General features: G+C 40.2%; 1 long non-coding RNA gene and 2 other non-coding genes across 6 annotated transcripts; all 3 read right to left on the minus strand.

Annotated features, from left to right (window-relative positions):
- Nucleotides 1-2,043: 2,043 nt before the first annotated feature.
- On the minus strand, nucleotides 2,044-8,775 carry LOC123608693. Of its 4 annotated transcripts, none has more exons than XR_006717387.1 (6): nucleotides 8,146-8,667; nucleotides 7,972-8,050; nucleotides 7,807-7,872; nucleotides 7,426-7,495; nucleotides 6,147-7,210; nucleotides 2,044-2,440 (listed from the first exon to the last, which is right to left on the minus strand). It is a non-coding gene; the product is annotated as an uncharacterized LOC123608693 (long non-coding RNA). The 4 variants fall into 4 exon arrangements; XR_006717385.1 differs by lacking the exon at nucleotides 2,044-2,440 and adding an exon at nucleotides 8,739-8,775 and having other exon boundaries at nucleotides 6,815-7,210; nucleotides 8,146-8,195; XR_006717388.1 differs by lacking the exon at nucleotides 2,044-2,440 and adding an exon at nucleotides 8,685-8,700 and having other exon boundaries at nucleotides 6,815-7,210; nucleotides 8,146-8,195.
- On the minus strand, nucleotides 7,303-7,372 carry LOC123610060. Its single transcript, XR_006718086.1, has one exon. It is a non-coding gene; the product is annotated as a small nucleolar RNA SNORD50 (small nucleolar RNA).
- Nucleotides 7,623-7,690, minus strand: LOC123610061. Its single transcript, XR_006718087.1, has one exon. It is a non-coding gene; the product is annotated as a small nucleolar RNA SNORD50 (small nucleolar RNA).
- Nucleotides 8,776-19,772: the final 10,997 nt, after the last annotated feature.

The following is a 19,772-nucleotide window of genomic DNA, read 5'->3' on the forward strand; positions in this document are numbered from 1 at the left end:
GACTGAATACTGGACTGAAAAAGGGATAGAAGATATTGGTTGTCATTTTGGACATTAAGTAACTGGGTTACCTTGGGCAAATCAAAAATCTGAACTTAGACTTAGAAGGGTCTTCAACGTTGATTAGGGCCAGCCTCCTTCCTCCAACTCACATTGACAAGAGACTATGATATGGAGGCTGCACATTCTCATATTGGGAACTTCATTTTTAGGCTCGTTTGTGGATGGTCTCTTTTTATTTATTTCATTGATCTCCTTTATGCCTTCTAGAGAAACATTTAACTACTCCTTTGGGGAAGGAATTTAGTGGGGTAAGAACACCATCTCTGGACTTAGACTGCCAGATTTTAAATTCCAATTGCTTCACTTCCTATGCGACCTTTATTAGGTTACCTTTCTAAGTTTCAATTTCCTCATCTGTAAAATGGGCATACTAATAGTACCTACTGATGCCTGGATGGCTCAGTTGGTTAAGCGTCCGACCCTTCATTTCAGCTCAGGTCACAATCTCACAGTTTGTGAGTCTGAGCCCCATATTGGGCTCTGTGCTGATGGCATGGAGCCTGCTTAGGATTCTTTCTCTTCTCTCTCTGCCCCAACTCTGCTCATGTTCTTGTGTGCTCTCCCTCAAAATAAGTAAATAAACCTTAAAAAATTAATAGTACCTACCACATCGGATTACTATTATTACTACCCATCTGATACACTTTCAAATATCTAAAACTAGTCATCGTGTTTTTCATTTTTTTGATGTTTAATTATTTGGGGGGGGCGGTGCAGAGCTCAAGCAGTGGAGAGGCAGAGAGAGATGGACACAGAATCTGAAGCAGGCTTCAGGCTCTGAGCTGTCTGCACAGAGCCTGATGCAGGGCTCAAACCCACAAGCCATGAGATCATGATCTGAGCCAAAGTCAGATTCTTAACTGACTGAGCCACCCAGGCACCCCTAAAATAGTCATCATGTTTTCCCTTGACTTTCATTTCTTCAGGTTAAATATTTCCAAGATCTTAAAAGATCACCCAAAATGACATGGTTTCTAGAACCTTTGTCTTCTTTTTTTTGATACTTCCTAGTTTGTCACTGTTTTCTTAAATGTGGCACCAAAACTAAAAAACAATACAAAATACATTAGATGATGAAATCATTCCTTCCACTGACCTGGAACTTAACCAGCTTATATTTTAAATATCTCAATCTTAGTTTATCACATATAAAATAAATGAATACTAAATAATGCCTACCTTATCTACCTTCCAGGGTTTCTCTGGGGGAGAACTCAAGATAATATATGTCAAAGTATTGTGAAAAATAAAAAGAGCTATGAAAGTGTCAGTAACTATTTTATATTAAGCATCTTTCATTAAATAGGGAACAATATCATGATAGGTGTGACCTATCAGTTATAAAAAATGTTAAGTTAAAACTTATTGTAATTTTTTTTTTTTAAGTTTATTTCATTTATTTTGAGAGCGGGAGGGGAAGGGAGAGAGAGCGTGAGCAGGGAGGTGCAGAGAGAGGGAGAGAAAATCCTAAGCAGGCTCTGCTCTGTCAGCACAGAGACCTAGATAGGGCTTGATCCCACAAACTATGAATCATTGCCTGAGCCAAAACCAAGAGTCAGATGCTTAGCCAACTGAGCCACCCAGGTACCCCAAAACTTACTGCAATCTTAATGTTTCTATAGAAAAAGGAAATTTTAGACTGAAATATTTAGTAAGCCTAAATAATTTGTTATATGAGGTGATTATGAAAGAAGTAATTTCATTTTTATTAAAAAGTTTTTCCTGTGAAGCATAAGACCTCAGACAACATTCACTTTCTATCCAAGATAGTTTCATTTCAATTTCTGGTTTCTTTACTGAATTATTTTTATTTTTATTTTTTAAGTAAGCTCTATGCCCAACATGGGGCTTGAACTCATGACCCCAGGATCAAGGGTCACATGCTCTACTGACTGAGGCAGCCAGGTGTCCCTCTTCCCCAGTATTTTTTATTGAGAAATTACCTATTTCTCAAATAATTGAACTTGATGATGAAACAAGTGGAGAGGAAGCTTTGTGACTAGCAGCTGTGTTTGCTAATATTCAATAAGAAAGTACATTGTAGATTTAGTTCCAGTGTAATAAATAGAAACCTAAAGGGAAAATGTATAAAGCCAGAGAGATTACATTGCATGGGCTTTTTTCATAGTTATTACTCATAATTCTTTAGCTAAATATAAACTCCCAAAATTATAGCAGTGGCCATTTATCCTCTGCTTCTTAGTCTGTTAGAGCTGCCATAACAAAATATCACAGACTGGGTGGCTTAAACAATAGAAATGAATTTTCTCTCACAGTTCTGGAGGCTGGAAGTTCAACATTCTGAGGACTCTTGTCTTGGCTTGTGGGTGGTCACCATCACACTGTGTGCTCATGTGACCTCTTCTTTGTGGGTGTGCTAGGGGAGAGGGAGAGAGTGAGTTCTCTGGTGTCTTTTTTTATAAGGACACTCCTCCTCCCAAATCAGAGCCTTACCCTTATGAGCTTATTTAAACTCAATTAACTTCTTTTGAGCTCTGTCTACAAATATAGCCACACTAGGGTTAGGGCTTCAACATATGGATTTTGGGGAACACAAGTATTTGTCCAAAACACCTTCTAACTTTTATTTCTTTTACCCCTTTTGGAGAGGTTAAATCACATCATTGTTGCCCACCTTAGATACACAAACTGAATTCCATTTAGACAATTTCTTATGGGAGTCATTACATTGTTCTAGGCAAAATTTGAGATTAAACGGCACAGTTTATTTTTGTAAAGGATTCACATTCTAGGGCCAGAGAGAGAGAAACCAACAATCAGAATACAACACACTATGGGTCATTTTGTGGTATAACTGCAGAGGGCCTTATTTTACCTAGTTTTCAACAGTAAGTTTTCATGGTACATGTGATCTTTGTCTCACTTGGGACCCTCACTTGTTTTGTGTTTTTCCCTAATCAGACTGGATCTCAAGGTTAATAATTTTAATAACACTTTTACCAAATCAATTCTCTTGGCTTGTTATGGTTTTGCTCTTCCTGGCCACTTTATTCCTAATTTTGGATGAATCCACTGATCTGCTTCCTGCTCCCAGGCAGATAAGTCCCATAGGAGAACAGTGAATAATGATGCTGATTAACTATTAAAATCGGTAGTTTTTAGCCTCAGCAGGCACTTTGGCTCTGTAAGACAAACCTCTAACTTGTCTGTAGCTAACTCCACTTCTCTAAGTCTGCAGTGTCTGATGAAAACCCTTATCATACTTCCTAAATTCCTTATCTTATTCTTTCCTGAAGACTACTTTGCCCGATAATTTACAAAGTCTTTCTCAGATATTAACTCCTTCAATTTCTATGCTAAGGCTCTGCATTAAATCAAGGCTATCTCCAGCCCTATAGCCCAATTATTTGCTTAGTTTTCACCCTTGCTTTTATTCCAAAACTCCTTGATTTTCCATCTAGTTCCTTTTCTTGATATAGCAGTTGGACTTGACAATAGATTTCTGCTTCTCAATTTTTGTCCCAGGCACAAAATAATCTCCAGGATTTTAACTAAACCCAGAATCCCCTACTCTTAGAATGTTCCAGGACTCAACTCTTGGACTACTCCTTTTATCTATATTCACTCCTTTGGTGATCTCATGTAATCTTATGGCTTTAAATACACCATCCACATGTGGATGATTCCCAATTTTATTTCTCCAGCTCAGATCTCTTAACTCTGTACTTCTCTAAAACTTATGTTTTCACGGGTGTGTATCAAAGGAAAAACTCATCAAACTGCACATTTAAAAATGTACAATTATACTTTATATAGTTAGGAGGCAAGGATATGTCAAAAGTTTACTGACCTAAGTAACACATTATATGTGTAAATGTTATTTTCCTCAAATGCTAATTTCTGAGTATTCTTAAATGCTTTTTACATTATTAATACTATTTTGAAAAGAATTAGAATCAACTGAATGGGCATAATTAAGTTCCCAAAAAGGTTCGATTATAGTGTACTCAGGGGTTCTGTGACATTAACTCATTTTGTTGTAACTCAGCCACATGGCATGACAGGACTCTAGCAGTGAACTAGTAATAAGGGGAAGAGGCCAGGTCTTGTAAGAATGAGACCAAGGAGTTCGATTGTCATTTTGAAAAGATACCCTCTCCTCCACCCCAAGATGGTCCATAAACCTTCCAGCACCTCATGGCAAACTTGTGCTTTGATCTGATCTTCATACATATCCAAATAAGTAGAATCAGTGAGGTGCAGCAAGGCCAGAGGCAGTGGCAATATTCAGTCAGGCAATTATAATTACTATACTATGCTGTGAGTGCTACTTGGATCCAGAACCAAGCTTTTGGGAGGAAAGATAAGAGAGTCCCCACCTAAAGGGAGGAAGGACCAGCAAAAGATAAGAGACTATCCTAGAAGGCTGGAATTCAAATAAATATTCTAACTGGGAAGTTGGGTGTTAAAAACCTGAGCACAACCAAGATTCCACACAGGATGGGTAAACAGTTAAGGAATTATGAAGTGTATTATCAATTCAGAGAGTACTTGATTGGGAAGTGCAGTTGATACTAGATTTCTGGCAACAGAATTTTAGAAAGCCCCAAATGGTAGGTTTGAGCCTACTATATTTGAAGATAACCCGAAGCGTGATGGAAGGCATTCCTATTGGTTAAAGCCACTAAAGCCAGACACATGTAGGTTTTGCTTTCAACTTCTGGTATCAGTCCTAACAAAGCAGATCCCAGTCTATTATAGCCGTAGTCTTTTATTCCTCAGGTCTTGAAGGCTTTGTCTCCATTAAGTTCTCTATTAAATTGCACATATGCTCAGAGGGTTAAGTCCCTTAGCCAGGGACTTGAAAGGAATACCTGGTATGTTAACATTCATAAAACAGGAGGCTAGTAGAATGACAGTCCACACCACGTTGTATGAATGAAAAATACCATTTAGGTATATTACAGGTTTGAAACAATTAGTAACTTTAATGGCAGCTGACATCAATTATAACATGTTGAGCTTTCAAGCTTAATTCCACTAAAGCGTACCTTTTTGGACCTGGCTTACTTGTTCAAGTGTACACTCTGTATAGAGCCAAAGGGACTAAATGTGATTTTCTGTTATGTGCCTTCCCCCTGAAAAAAGTTTTAGGGAATTCAAATAACCATAGGTTTTTACCGTCACCCCAAAACATTTCAGCCTATCTTCTACCTTGTTTGTCCTACATCTAACCACACAATTGATACCTAAATTTCAAATTCATCATTCTGAGGTCCTGGAGCATATAATCTTTGCTCCAAGTGTTTATGCCAAAAATGTTATCTTTCTCACATCTCATCTGAGATGGTTTTGACTCAAATCCACTTGTTCAATCTCAAGACATTTTTTCTCTCACTTTCTTTATAGCCTGCCTTTGGTTTTCTTGGCACTTCATGACGCTATTAACAAAATGAGGACATAGGAAGTGTTTTACTTCTAACCTCCTTAGCAGAGCCCAGTAACACTGCGATCCATAAAATGCACATTATAATAAACTAAAGACATGTGACATATTACCAGATCAATTGAGAGGGTAAGGAGCAACAATAGAAATTGCAGGAAGAGGTCAGAGTGCTCCAAAGCAAATTTTATCTATTTCACAACTTGTTTTGAAGTGAGGTGCCAGCTTTGTCAAAAAGGGTAGACAGTTTCTTGAAAAGGTTGTACAGACCCCAATCACTTTTCTTTTGTTAATATAGCAAAACCCCATTACACATGTAATCTGTTATACCAAATGGCTTTTCCCTTTGCTAGATTTTAGCAAGCCTTAAGGCCTTTGCATTAAGGGGACCACACCTTGGTGTCTCAGTTTAGGAACTCTTGCTTCCTAAAGATTACATGGATTATTCAATCCATGTAAAGCATGGTTATTTCCTGCAGACTTACAGTTCATTCTACATGTTCTCATGACTGTATGGCCACTGTGGAATTCCTTGCACCTACCATATAAGTGTGTGTAGACCCAGATTATTTGAAGTCTGACAGCATTAATACCTATTTTAATATGGCTTCAATATACATTTTCCAAGGTGCATTTTGTACACCATTGCAATACCTGAGCAAATCTACTATGTACCTACCCACTAAATGGCATGGTTGTCACTGAGCCTCTTAAAACTACATGGGTCCAACGTTGTATTTTCACTAAGAAAACATTTTAGGAAAAAAGGTAGTTCATAATAAGCTGACAAGAATATTCTTTTGACTAACACTGAAGTATAGGCTTAGCAACAATTTATTCATGTAGCTATTTAGGGAAAATGATCATGCATGGGGCCAAACCATCTTGGTTAGATCAGATGCTATTACTGTCTACACTAAATCCATTCTATGCAATGTCTGGTTTTATCAGTGAACTTCCCCCATGACCCGTTGTCATGCTGTGCTCTCTTCATTTTCAGCATTCCACATTTTCCCATCTTTTTTTTTTAAAGTAGGTTTCATGCCCAGCATGGAGGAGCTGAGATGTTTTACTGAGCCACCAAGGTGTCCCTCACATTTTCCATCTTAAGCATCCTTTCAAACTATAATTCATTAGGACCAAACATTCCAGAATTCAGTAATTAGAACCAGTAATACCTGGTATTTTCCCCTCCCCCAGTAATAGACTCAGTCTTTCCGTTTTGCTCACCACTAATCCAGTAATATTCAGTACGCTACAAAACCCAACACGATCTGTACCGTGTGATACTGCCAAAATGAGTCATCTCTCCATAAAAATCTAAGGACTTTTCCACAATATTCAGTGTAAATTTTCACTCAGCTTTAATTACAATCGTAGATTTTAAATTCAAACAGGTGGCCAAAGGTGAAACATTCACAATAAGCTGATTACAAGTCTGGTTAACTGAAATCAAAGACTTCTCCATTAAAAATATGTACCTTCTTTTGCATTCCTGTATTTAAAATAGAAATAGATCTACAAAGTAATCTGCTTAACAGGTTAGGATTCTCTAGGGCAGTATGACATAAAAAGTAATGGCTTAAATCTTACAAATACATTAATCTGAATCTGATGCGGTTTCATAACCTGTTTACAGAAATAAAAAAATATTGTCTTGATTTGTAGGTTTTCTTCCCATGTCAGTTAAATGAAGAGCTTTTCCTTATCGATTTTTCACAAGTAAATCTGGTGGTATTAACCCTAGAAAAGGAAAAACATTTGAGATTTACAAGACTACCAACATCAAAAGAGCCAAAGAATTATTAAAAATATCATTGTCCTTATAATGGTCTATCTCAGAAGCCAGATCCGTGTAAGTTTTCTCAACAGATATTCAGGTTCGGGATAATATCATCATGGATTAAGACCAAGGACAAAGTGCTGATGAACTGTTAAGGGAAAAAATCTCTACTCACGGAAACGGGTTACATCTTAGGAAGGTCACAGCAAACTGGCCTCTTTCAATGGAAAGACAGCGACCCCTCACTGTTGGCAGAGAAAAAAAAAAAAAAACCCACAACACATTTTGAGGTAGCAGTTCTCCCCCTACAAGATTCATAACCTAACAGAACCCTCTCAGTTAGAAAATCCAGACTATAAAAACTTGAGTCTTATCTCAGAAGCCGAATCCGTATGTTTTTCTTCAGGTGGTCAGCTTCGGGATAGATTTCATCATTGATAAGACCATAATCCACTAAATTATGTTACAGTGAAATTTATCGTAAGCCAAAGCAACTTTAAGAGGTAAGCACTATATTAGAAACACTACAGTTGATCTTGTAAGTCACACAACTTACTTTAAAAATTACGTTGCTAGCCAGTGACATTTGTAGGTCTGTTAGTATTCATCAACTCCCAGGATGCTGTTCAAGGACAAAAAAAATTTTCATTTTCATCTACATATGGACTAATCGCACTGAATCAAAGTAGCCCAACAATCAAATTATTGGCCCAACACATACCTGGGTAAAATGGTCAGGTTCCAACCAAGTAATTTCCCAGCAAATATTCCCTCACGTATTTTCTAGTTTTCCTTTGTATCTAGTAGGAAGCAAATTTCAAATGATGCACCATCTTTTCCTGTAAATCAACAGGTTTATTTCTTCAGTTTAAAAACTAAGCTCAACAGTACTTACGTGAACATCTCCAGGTAACAGCTCCGTTATGCCACTGAGAGCCATTGTTCCTGAAGGGGACCAAAATATTTAAAACTAAGCATTCTTACAGAATGACAGTTGAAGGTTTTCGGTACTAAAATCTTCCCAATCACTAATCTGGTTTGCACACAGCGCCACCTGGGCACAATACAACTCAATCTCAGGCAACGTCAGGGCTGCCCATTTTCAAATGACCTTTTGATCCGCGACGAGAAAACGACACTCTCCTTATTAAAGGCCTCTTGCTCAACGTAAAACTCCCTGCCCCAAACACCGGGAATATGGTTTTCCCGCCGCCGCTCAGGCTTGGCCAGCCGGATGTCGGCGTTTAGCAAGCAGGCCGCGCACAGCGCTCGTGGCCATCAGCACCAGCCTCCACACGCCTAAGCTCGAAGCCTGCCGCCACCACTACCACTCAGGACACGTGGCGGCCCGGCTGCGTGTTTTCCACGTGCAAGTTTTCTACACACAGCACCCTAAACTCAAATCTCTAATCTTCTCACAATACTGCAGCGAACCTCAGTCTATTCCAATACGGCCCGCTCGGGTCCTCGCCCACAGCGCCCACTCACCGAAAAAGACACAACGCCTTCCAAATCCAGACGTAAAAGACCGAGCTGCGCTGCCAGCAGTTCCCTTTATAGCCTCCCCTGAGTCAGACCGACGCCGCCCCACCCTCTCGCGTCTATTGGACTCGGGAGATGACAGGGGCGTGGCCGTTTCCTGAGGGGAGAGAGTGGGAGCGCGCGCGGCGGCTCTTTTCTTTCGGGGGCTGCTTCCGGGGCGTGGTGCGCGCGTCGCCCGCCCGCTGCACGCCCGCCCAGTCCCCGGTGCGCGCCCGCTGCGCTCCAAGATCCATCGCTTCCGAGTATAGCTCTACGTGGCGTGGGAGTGGCGCCAGAATTCAAACTAACTGCCGCAGTTGGAGGCGAGTCTACCGCCTGCCCCGGGCCAAATGCGCCCTGAACAGATTGGCCGGCTTGGGGCCGGGAGTGGGCTTGAGTTTTGTAGCGCAGGACGGCCTCAGCATTTGAGCATCTCGAAAAGTCGGGCTGACTTGGGGCGGCGGGAGTTTACGCCCAGCGGGCGCCGCAGGAGCTGGCGGGCACTGGTCTCCGCACTCCCAGAAAGATAAATTGGCGTGCAGAAGTGCTTAGGTGAAAAAAGTATGTGAAAGCACCGCCTTTCTCCTGCGGTCCATGGCGAGAATACCGCGCCTCTGCGGGACAGCCGGCCCACCGCGCCGCACGCGGCCCAGTTGCGCCCCAGTGCGGGCGTCCGCGCCCTACCCGCCCCATCCCATCCCTGTTCTTCATTGTGCCAGGCGCTGCTGTTGCGTTACGTGGTCTGCCCTTAGAGTTCTCCCCGACGCAGCCAACCCGAGAGGTAAATACCCCATTTGGTGGAGGAGAAAATTGAGTCCTAAAGCAGCTAAGTAATTTGTCTAAATTGACACAACTGAAAAGCTTTGCTATTTTTAATTTGTTTGGCCGAGTTCGTTATAATGAATGCGAGAAAATTTAGTTTGAGAAGTATCCCAGAATACTATATACAAACGACTCTTAAAAAATTCAGTAGCCAAGATTGTATTAATTAATATGTGTAAGTGAATACATGTGTATGCACACACAAGCACACATGACATTTGAACATTCTAGCATTTGAAAACTCAGGCCTTCATGGCACTCATTACTAATTATTATTTATGTCTGGGTTTGTTTATTGTCCTCCCCATGTCTAAGGAACACATGGTTTTGTGTCCACTTTTTATTATTCGGCCTTAGAACAGTGTTCTGTCCAGCATAAAGTAGGTTGTCTGTAACTATTGGTTGAATGAATAAATGAATATATGTGGTGGCCTTTTAGAAAATTAAAATGAAGACCAAATTGTAGCTTAAAGGATAATAGTGTAAATCAAATTTCTGTAACAGGAACCTAAGTGATGAAATATTTACTTGGCTAAGTATTACATAGATATTTTAACAGTATTTTGTAATGTAAATGTAAATTTACATGTTGGTCATAGTAAAAAAAACTAAAACAGTACAAAAGGATATAAAAAGCAAAAAGATCCTTTCCATATCACTGGGAATCTCCTGTTAGCAGTAACCACTATTAACAGTTTTTGAAACTTTTGAATTGTATATGCATATACAAATATTTCTATGCAAATACAAATACATATTTTTTAATATTTAATATGTACAGGTAAGATCTGCATACTTTTCTGCAACTTTCTTGCCCCCTCATAAATCTAAACATTTTTTCATACCAGTACTTATAAATGAACTTATTCTTGTTTATAGCCTGCATAGTATTCAGTTGGATATATCATAATTTATTTCCTCAGTTTCCGGTTTTTCACTATTTCAAATTGTGCTGAAGCGAATTACAGATATATTATAGGGATCTTGTTGGAAGATCTGCAAGATCAATTTCTAAAGGTGAGTCAAAGGTTATGTGCACTTAAGTTTGTGATAGATACTGCTTAATTGTTTGTACCATCCTTCCACTACCACAAAATAGTCGTGTTGTGATGATATATTGAAGAGTGTTTTGCTAATTGAAAAACATGCATATTACTTTATGGGATGGCAGTTATTACACAATCAAAATTGAAAACTATTTCTCCGTGTTATCTTTGAATCACTGCTGTGTTGAAGACCATCAAAAGCAATACAAAACAATAATTCCCTACCATGACTTATCAATTGAATTACTTGGAGAGCTAAAAAATATCAGATTTTTGGTCCCTAATGTGCGACAACCAAAGCAGAATCTCTAAAAATGGGACCCAGGGAACTTTTTTTTTTTTTTTTTTTTTTTTTTTTTTTAATGAGAGAGACAACTGACAAGTGGGGGAGAGGGAGAGAAGAGGGAGAATCTTAAGCAGTCTCCATGCGGAGCATGAGCTTGATGTGGGGCTCAGTGCAGGGTCTCCTTCCCATCCCTGGAATTATGACCTGAGCCAAAATCAAGAGTTGGATGCTCAACCGACTGAGCCACCCAAGCACCCCAACCCAGGAAACATTTTTAAACAACCATATGAGCCAATGCTGTTCAACAGGAATATAACATGAACCACAAATGAGAATTGCATATGTAACTGAATATTATAGTAGCCACATTTTAAAAAATAAAAAGATTTGGATATAATTAATTCTTTTTTTTTTTTTCAACGTTTTATTTTTGGGACAGAGAGAGACAGAGCATGAACGGGGGAGGGGCAGAGAGGAGGGAGACACAGAATCAGAAACAGGCTCCAGGCTCTGAGCCATCAGCCCAGAGCCTGACGCGGGGCTCGAACTCACAGACCGCAAGATCGTGACCTGGCTGAAGTCGGACGCTTAACCGACTGCGCCACCCAGGCGCCCCTGGATATAATTAATTCTAATGCATTTTATTTAACCCAATATAACTAAAATATTTTCATTTCAACATCTGATCAACACAAGTTATTGAGATATTTTCCATTCCTTTTTTGTACTCAGTCCTTGCAATCCAGTGTGTATTTTACAGTCAGAGCATATCTCGGTTTGACTGTCCACATTTCAAGTGCCCCATTGCCATATGGTTAGTGGGTACTTTATTGGATGGCACAGGTCAATGGTGATTCATATACATATAGAAGTTTGAGAATCACTGTTTTAGGGTAAGTGTGGTACAGCATACCTGAAACATATTCCAGTCTTTAAAGAAAAAAAAAAATTTCCATATTAGCTTTTGACTCCAACTATTAACTAACACATGCAATGCAAAATAAAATGAATCCAGAACTTGCTTATTGACAGCACTGCCCTCCAGTGAACATGAGCGATGACTGAAGCTGTTACACAACTCCTTCAAGGTGTTTATCTCTTCAAGAAACAGAAAAACAGTGAGGGATGAAGCCATCAGTCATTGCTCCTACACCTAAAACAGTCAAGCAAATTGCTACCAAATATTTGAAATGATTAAAGAAAGACCATATAAAGGTCAGAACTGAAATTTAAGTGTCCTTGAAGAAGGGATACAGGTGTGCTCTTTCAAAGGGGCACACGTACCCCAATGTTTATAGCAGCACTATCATCAATAGCCAAAGTATGGAAAGAGCCCAAATGTCCATCGATGGATGAATGGATAAAGAAGATTTGGTATATATATATACAATGGAGTATTACTCAACAATCATAAAGAATGAAATCTTGCCATTTGCAACTACGTGGATGGAACTAGAGGGTATTATGCTAAGTGAAATTAGAGAAAGACAAATATATGACTTCACTCATGAGGACTTTCAGATACAAAACAGATGAACATAAAGGAAGGGTAGCAAAAATAATATAAAAACAAGGAGGGGGACAAAACATGAGACTCTTAAATACAGAGAACAAACTGAGGGTTGCTGGAGGGATTGTGGGTGAGGGGATTGGCTAAATGGGTAAGAGGCATTAAGGAAGACACTTGTTGGGATGAGCACTGGGTGTTATACAAAGGAGATGAATCACTGGAATCTACTGAAATCATTACTGCATTATATGCTAACTTGGATATAAATTTAAAAATTAAATAAATAAATAAAAGTATCCTTGAAGAACTTAACATGCTAAAAATAGTTCTCATATTCTTAACATACTTTTAGATGAGATCATCATTTTAATAATTTTTTGGAGGAAATATTCATTGAGCTTCTGGTGCATGCTGTGTGCTTCAAGGAAAGCTAATACAAATACACAGAAGTCCTTGTCCTTCCTGAAAGAGTTTATAGTTTAATAAGAAGTCTGTAAACTTAATTTTAGATATCTCTGCTTTAAAAATTAAAATCATTAAAGTCTTTTTGATGAGATCATAATGTGAACCAAATAGTGTTTTAGGAAGTGTTTGGAGGAAAGATTAAAAGCACAGTTTAGAAATTAGTGCAGTCATTTAGATGAGATATTGTGAAGGACACCACTATAATGTTGGCAATGGAAATGGAAGGCAGGGAAGAGAAGAACACAGAACTTATGTGGTGTCAAGTTCTTATGTGTATTAGATCATGTAATCTTCAAAACAATCCTGGTATGTATTTTTAACCTTGTATTAGAGGTTAAAAAAAAAAAAAAGAGGCATAGAGATCTCAGTGAACTCACATTCCCAAGTCTTTCCCTGAATTCATAATGTCATGAGGGCATGATATTGCTGTGTTAAAGGAAGAAAAAGTAGGATGTGATGATGAAATGTGGGAGAAGAGAGAAAACAATGGAGCCCAGGCAGCCAAGAGAATGACAGCTCCATTGAGAGGAAGAGGTAAGTCAGAAGTTACTGATTTGGGAGAAGTGAAAAGAAGATTCATTTTTGCTTGTGCTAAATATGGGGTAGAACATTGAGTTCCATTTGTCCAGTGGATAATCAGAAATGTAGAAATGAAGCCCAAGAGAAAAGTCAGGGCTGGAGAAGTCTCATTGAGCAAATGAATGTAAAGAGGATGATTGAAGTTTTGTGCACAGACAAGTGTGGGAAGAAAAGAGAAAAAACACCAACAACAGTAGCCTAGAACCAGTACCATAGTGTAATCAGATATACTGCAGTAGACAGCTTTTGAAAACATTTCAATACACACAAAGATCTGGGTAGATAATTCATGAGAATAAAGTTCACTATTATAACTTTTTCTTAAATCATGGTAGAAGTATATATACCATATTAAATAGCATAAGCATAATTATTCCAAAGCAGAAAAAAAAAATCAGACTTCCAATATTAGAATTAAAGAATCTTCTCTTAGGGGCGCCTGGGTGGCGCAGTCGGTTAAGCGTCCGACTTCAGCCAGGTCACGATCTCGCGGTCTGTGAGTTCGAGCCCTGCGTCAGGCTCTGGGCTGATGGCTCAGAGCCTGGAGCCTGTTTCAGATTCTGTGTCTCCCTCTCTCTCTGCCCCTCCCCCATTCATGCTCTGTCTCTCTCTGTCCCAAAAAAAATAAATAAACGTTGAAAAAAAAAAAAGAATCTTCTCTTAGTACAATGTTCTTTTGTTTTCCTAGTTTCTAAACTGAACTCGTCAGTAAATTCTAGGTTTGATGGCAGAACAGACAAATGTAATTTGAAGAAAATCTTGTGAAAACTCTGAAATAGTAAAGTGTTAAGTTCATGGAATAAAATTAAAGAACTTAAATTAGAGGAAAAGCCTTGTATATGTGGCAACATCAAGGACAATTTGATACTTGAGTCCGAAGTTCAGAGGAGAGGTCAAGGCTTGAGTGTCTTTGGCAAGAGTAAGATATTTAAAACATGACACTGAGGTCATCAGGGAAAGAGTATAAATAAAGAGGAGAAAGCCCAGGACAGAGCAGAGCCTTGGTGCCCTGCTAACTTTAGGGTTTTAGTAGAGAAGGAAGTGACAGCAAAGGAAACCCGCCTAAGGGGAAAACTGGAAAGTGTGATATCTCTGAAAGAGGTAAACAGGGAGAGAGATTCATTTATTCATTTGGGATGCTCCTGAAAGGACAAGTACGATAACAGAAATAACCTTTGGGTTTGGCAACATGAAGATTACTGGTGATCTTGTAAACATGGTCTCAGTGAAATAGTGATGATGAAGAGATGAAGATGAAGATAATGCCTTGGGCCTGGAACATTTGCTTTCACAAAGATAAGGAGTCCTGATAGCCTGCTGGGCATATGGATTTATCTGGGATTATCTTTCCTGATTCAGGATTTCATATGTCCCTCTTTGTTCTGCTTAAAGCATGTGCATCATAAGGCACCACACCAGCCCTACTGCAATATCTGTTTCTGGTGGGAAGGGAAGAGTGTTCTTCACCTGCTACGTAAGAGGATTGAGTAGAGACTATCTCCCTGTGCCAACTTTGGGGCAAGATGCACTGGCCATGATGGACTGACACTCAGTATTGAAGCTGATCTTGCTCTATCTCTGTGAATAAAGTATTATTCCATCCAGTGCCTGTGTGAGTCTTGTCTTTCTTGGCAGTGCCAATACCTGAAAACTCTTGCGGTTGACATCTTGCCACTGCTTTTCCTGGTGTTTGGTAACAGGTGTCAATTGCTCAACAGTTTAGTGCAGTGAGCAAGGTCACCAACCATGTTAGTAATTGATGCAGATGCATGGCGTTCTTCAGTCCAGCCATCCTAGAGTGATGTCAGCTTCCTGGGGGGGAGGAGGGCCTGACTGAGATACTGTGCTGTCTCTGGATGAGTGGGAATAAGTGAAACGTAGGCAGTCTCCCTGTCACCAAGGATAAACTGTGTGATGGATGAGGGCAGAAATGCAAGAGGTGGGCCCTAAAAATATTGGGAAGTTAACCTGGCTTCTGGCCATCTTCATACTTCTACACTGTCCTCTAACTTCCACATGCCAGGAGCTGCAGATGACACCCAAGGGGGGTCAAAGGCCCCTGTGTAGGAAGCTCTGTTTGATCCGAGTTGCTTAAGAGCCCCAAGTAAGACTTGTTTTCACTAAATGCAAACCACCAATGATGTTGCTGAACATGAAACTGATCAAATGAGATCCTTTTTGGAGAGTGAAATACAAAAACTGAAAGATAGATTTGGGCGGAGGCCAGGGAATTCTCATGCAGCTTGGTTGGTGCCCCTGTTTGACGAGAAGGCCTTGCAGACCCAAATGTCCTAGGCTGAATGGTGCAGTTGAAGCTAACCACTGACCTTTTGCTGCAATGCATTTTAAAAATCTACATTGAGTAGGGCAACCAACAGGACGAAGAGTGCATGTCACTCTTTTTTTTTTTTTTAATGTTTATTATTTTTGAGAGAGAGAGCGAGCAGGAGAGGGTGAGAGAGAGAGAGGGAGGCAGGATCTAAAGCGGGCCCTGTGCTGACAGCAGAGAGCTCAATGCAGGGCTTGATCTCACAAACTGTGAGATCATGACCTGAGCTGAAGTTGGACATTCAACTGGCTGAGCCACCTAGGTTCCCTTCAGTCCATGTCACTCTTGATCTAGATTGCAAGGAGTATGAGAACAATATTCTTAACTGTGAGGACTTCCCTAGGACTAAGACACCCTGGAAAGCCATTCATAAAGCCACAACTGCATTTCAGGTAAAAGCCATACCTGATTATGTGACCCTGTGTCTGGGTACATGGATGATGTATTGGAGGCCTTCATGCAACAGGACTATTCCCAGTGGAAGACCCCGCTATCACTGCTGTTGACCCTGAAATGACTGTGAGGGAAGCAATGGAAAAGCTCCACTGAAAAGTCTTGCTTGGGATAAAAACAAAATGATTTCAATGGTTTCCAACAACTTGGGCTGAACAGATAGAAAACAAACAAGGGGAAGCCATGTCCAGAGGGCCAAAAGGTGAATTCAAGAGATTACAAAGGGGGAGAAAGGAGAATAGGGTTGATCCGCAGAGCAATATGGCTAGATTGGTAAAACTGGATAGATAAACGAAAGTAATGAGATTCCTACAGAAGACTTCCACCCATGCTATGTGGTAGAGAGAAGTCCCTCTAAATTGGGGGTTAAGGCCCTACTTCCATATTCCCATGTGATAGCCTGAGTGGTACAGGTCTCACTCAGACCTCCAAGCCATCCAAAACCAACAAGACTCAACAAACTCACTAGCTAAGGTGGTGATGAATAATTGAATAGCCTTGATTATCTGTTGGCACAACAGTGAGGCATTTGTATTATTGCCAACTGTTGTAGACTCTGGGTCTGGAGTTCTGTCTTGTCCAGCAAGAAAATGGGATGCAGGATTTAAAAATGTGAGAGGCTAATGTCTGGGAGGAGACAAGAGCCCAGAGTAAGGGTCCTTGCTCCATTTTTATTAGGATAAGAGGGCTTAGAAACATGGTAATGGACATGCATAAAGAGACAATGAAATCGTGAACATTAACTAACTCATGGGCATGAGGCAAAGGGGGTTTTGAAGATGTGTGGTGTTAGGGGTTTGGGTCACTACAAAACAAAATCCTGGTTCCTGGTGAAGGTTGTTTACAGAGGACGTGAGGCCCCATGTCTGTTTACCTAAACTGGCCTAGGGGACAAGAAAGACAGCATGCTACCTCAGGGTCAACAAGGCTCCGCTCTGGGCAACCTCCCCCACCGCCCTATTTACGTGTTTACCTAATTTGGTCCTTCCTTCCTGTGAAAGCAGCTTTCTGCTGTTGTACTAAGTTGGGGGGCATTTCTGCCCTGAATACCTAATCTTGTTTACCTCATTTTGGATGTTTTCATCCTGAGATACCCTATTCTTATACCTTTGTCCTATACTGGGGGTCTTTGCACCATTTACCTAATCTTATTTACCTAGTCTTGTTTACCCAAACTTGGGGGTGTACATCCTGTGGCTTTCTAATTCTTTTTTTTTTTTTTTAATTTTTTTTTTCAATGTTTATTTATTTTTGGGACAGAGAGAGACAGAGCATGAACGAGGGAGGGGCAGAGAGAGAGGGAGACACAGAATCAGAAACAGGCTCCAGGCTCCGAGCCATCAGCCCAGAGCCTGACGCGGGGCTCGAACTCACGGACCGCGAGATCGTGACCTGGCTGAAGTCGGACGCCTAACTGACTGCGCCACCCAGGCGCCCCAAATTTTTTATGCCTTGTTAACCCATCTGGTGCAAGCTCAGGGAGTTCCTAAGCTTATTCCCCACAGCCAACAACTCTTGTGTATACATCAATAATTCAGATAAGGCAAAAACTAAAGAACATCCATGCTCAGATGGGATGATTATTGACTATCTACCTGCAGTACCCCACCAGACTCCTTAGTTGGTTTATTCCAAGCCCTTGGGTCTCCTAATTAGAGACTGTCCTCAAGCGTAGGCTTGATCATCATCCTGGGTCTGGTTCTCCTAATGATCCTGATGAAGTGCTATCTCAAAATGATAGGTCTCTGCAGGCAAACTGCATCTATATACATTGTTCAAGGGCCCCATTAGACCCAGCTCAATCTCAAAATTTGGGGCAAACAGTGGTCCTACCAGATTTTATGCACTTTATCTGCTATTTAAGCAGCTGAACAATGGTTGGTGGACTGTTGAACAATGGTGGACTGTTGGGAAAGGCAGTCATGCACAGTCTGTTGACCCTTGTGTGGCTGCATAACAGTTCTTTGGACCTGGTTCATTTCCTTACATGGAGATAAGGAGCCATCATACCCTGTGTTGGCATATAAAATTGTTTGGAAGTATCTTTCCTTATTCCAGATTTGATATGTACTTCTTTCCTCTGCTTAAAATGTGTGCATCATAGGGCACCTGGACAACCCCACTATTATATCTGTTCCTGGCAGGGAGAGATGGGGATCCTGCACTTGTATCACAGGAGGGGTATAGGTAGATCATCTCCTGGCTATAGTGATTGGTCTGCAGGTAGAAACAATCCAGTTTGAGCTAGTGAGAGTCAGATTTGTCTCATCCAATTGTGGAGAAAAAGTCCTATTACATTTGAACATAGAGGATGTGAAATCTGGGAGTGCTACAACCATCTCTCTTATTTTTTAAAAAGTTTATATATTTATTTTTTTTGAGATAGAGAACCAGCATGGGAGGGAAAGGGAGAGGGGTTGCAGAAGATCAGAAATGGACTCTGTGTTGACAGCAGTCTGATGTGGGGGTCAAATCCACGAGCCATGAGATCATGACCTGAGTCTAAGTCTGACACTTAACTGAATGAGCCACCCAGGAGCCCTGATGATCTCTCTTTAAAAAAAAAAAAAAAAAAAAAAAAAAATTGAAGTATAGCTGACACACAATGTTACATTAATTTGGGTGTACAACATAGTGATTCAACAAGTCTATACATTATACTATGCTCACTACAAATGTAGCTACCATCTGTCATCAAACACTATTATAGTAACATTGACTGTAGCCCCTGTGCTGTTACCTTTCATCCTCATGACTTATTCATTCCATAACTGGAAGCCTGTACTTCCCATTCCACCCATTTGCCCGTCTCCCAACTTCCTCCCCTCTGGCAACTGTCACTTTATTCTCTGTATTTATGGTTCTGTTTCTGCTTTTTGTTTGTTCATTTATTTTGTTTTTTAGATTCCATATTATGAGTGAAATTGTGTGGTATTTGTCTTTCTCTGTCTGACTTATTTTACTTAACATAATACCCTATAGGTCCATCCGTGTTGTCACAAATAGGAAGACCTCATTCTTTTTAACGGTGGAGTAATATTCCATTGTGTGTGTGTGTGTGTGTGTGTGTGTGTGTGTGTGTGTGTGTGTGTGTGTATCATATTTTCTTTATCCATTCGTCTATTGATGGACACTTGGTTTGCTTCCATATCTTGACTATTGTAAATAATGCTGCAATAAACTGGAGTGCATATATTTTTTTTTTGATTTAGAGTTTTTGTTTTCTTTGGGTAAATACCTAGTAGTGGAATTACAGGACCGTATGGTATTTCTATTTTTAATTTTTTGAGGATCCGCCACACTGTTTTCCACAGTGGCTGCACCAATTTACATTCTCACTAACAGTGCATGAGTGCTCCTTTTTCTCCACATCCTGCCACAACCATCTTTTTGACCACAAGAGGAGAACCTCTCTGAGAATTAAGTCAACACACAGAAGGGAAAAGAGTAGAGCTGAATTGAGAGGCAGAGAGAATTGGGTTGTAGGAATATCATTTGAACATGATTGATT

This window comes from Leopardus geoffroyi, chromosome B2 (genome assembly GCF_018350155.1).
Source record: "Leopardus geoffroyi isolate Oge1 chromosome B2, O.geoffroyi_Oge1_pat1.0, whole genome shotgun sequence".
In the NCBI taxonomy this organism is placed as follows: Eukaryota; Metazoa; Chordata; class Mammalia; order Carnivora; family Felidae; genus Leopardus; species Leopardus geoffroyi.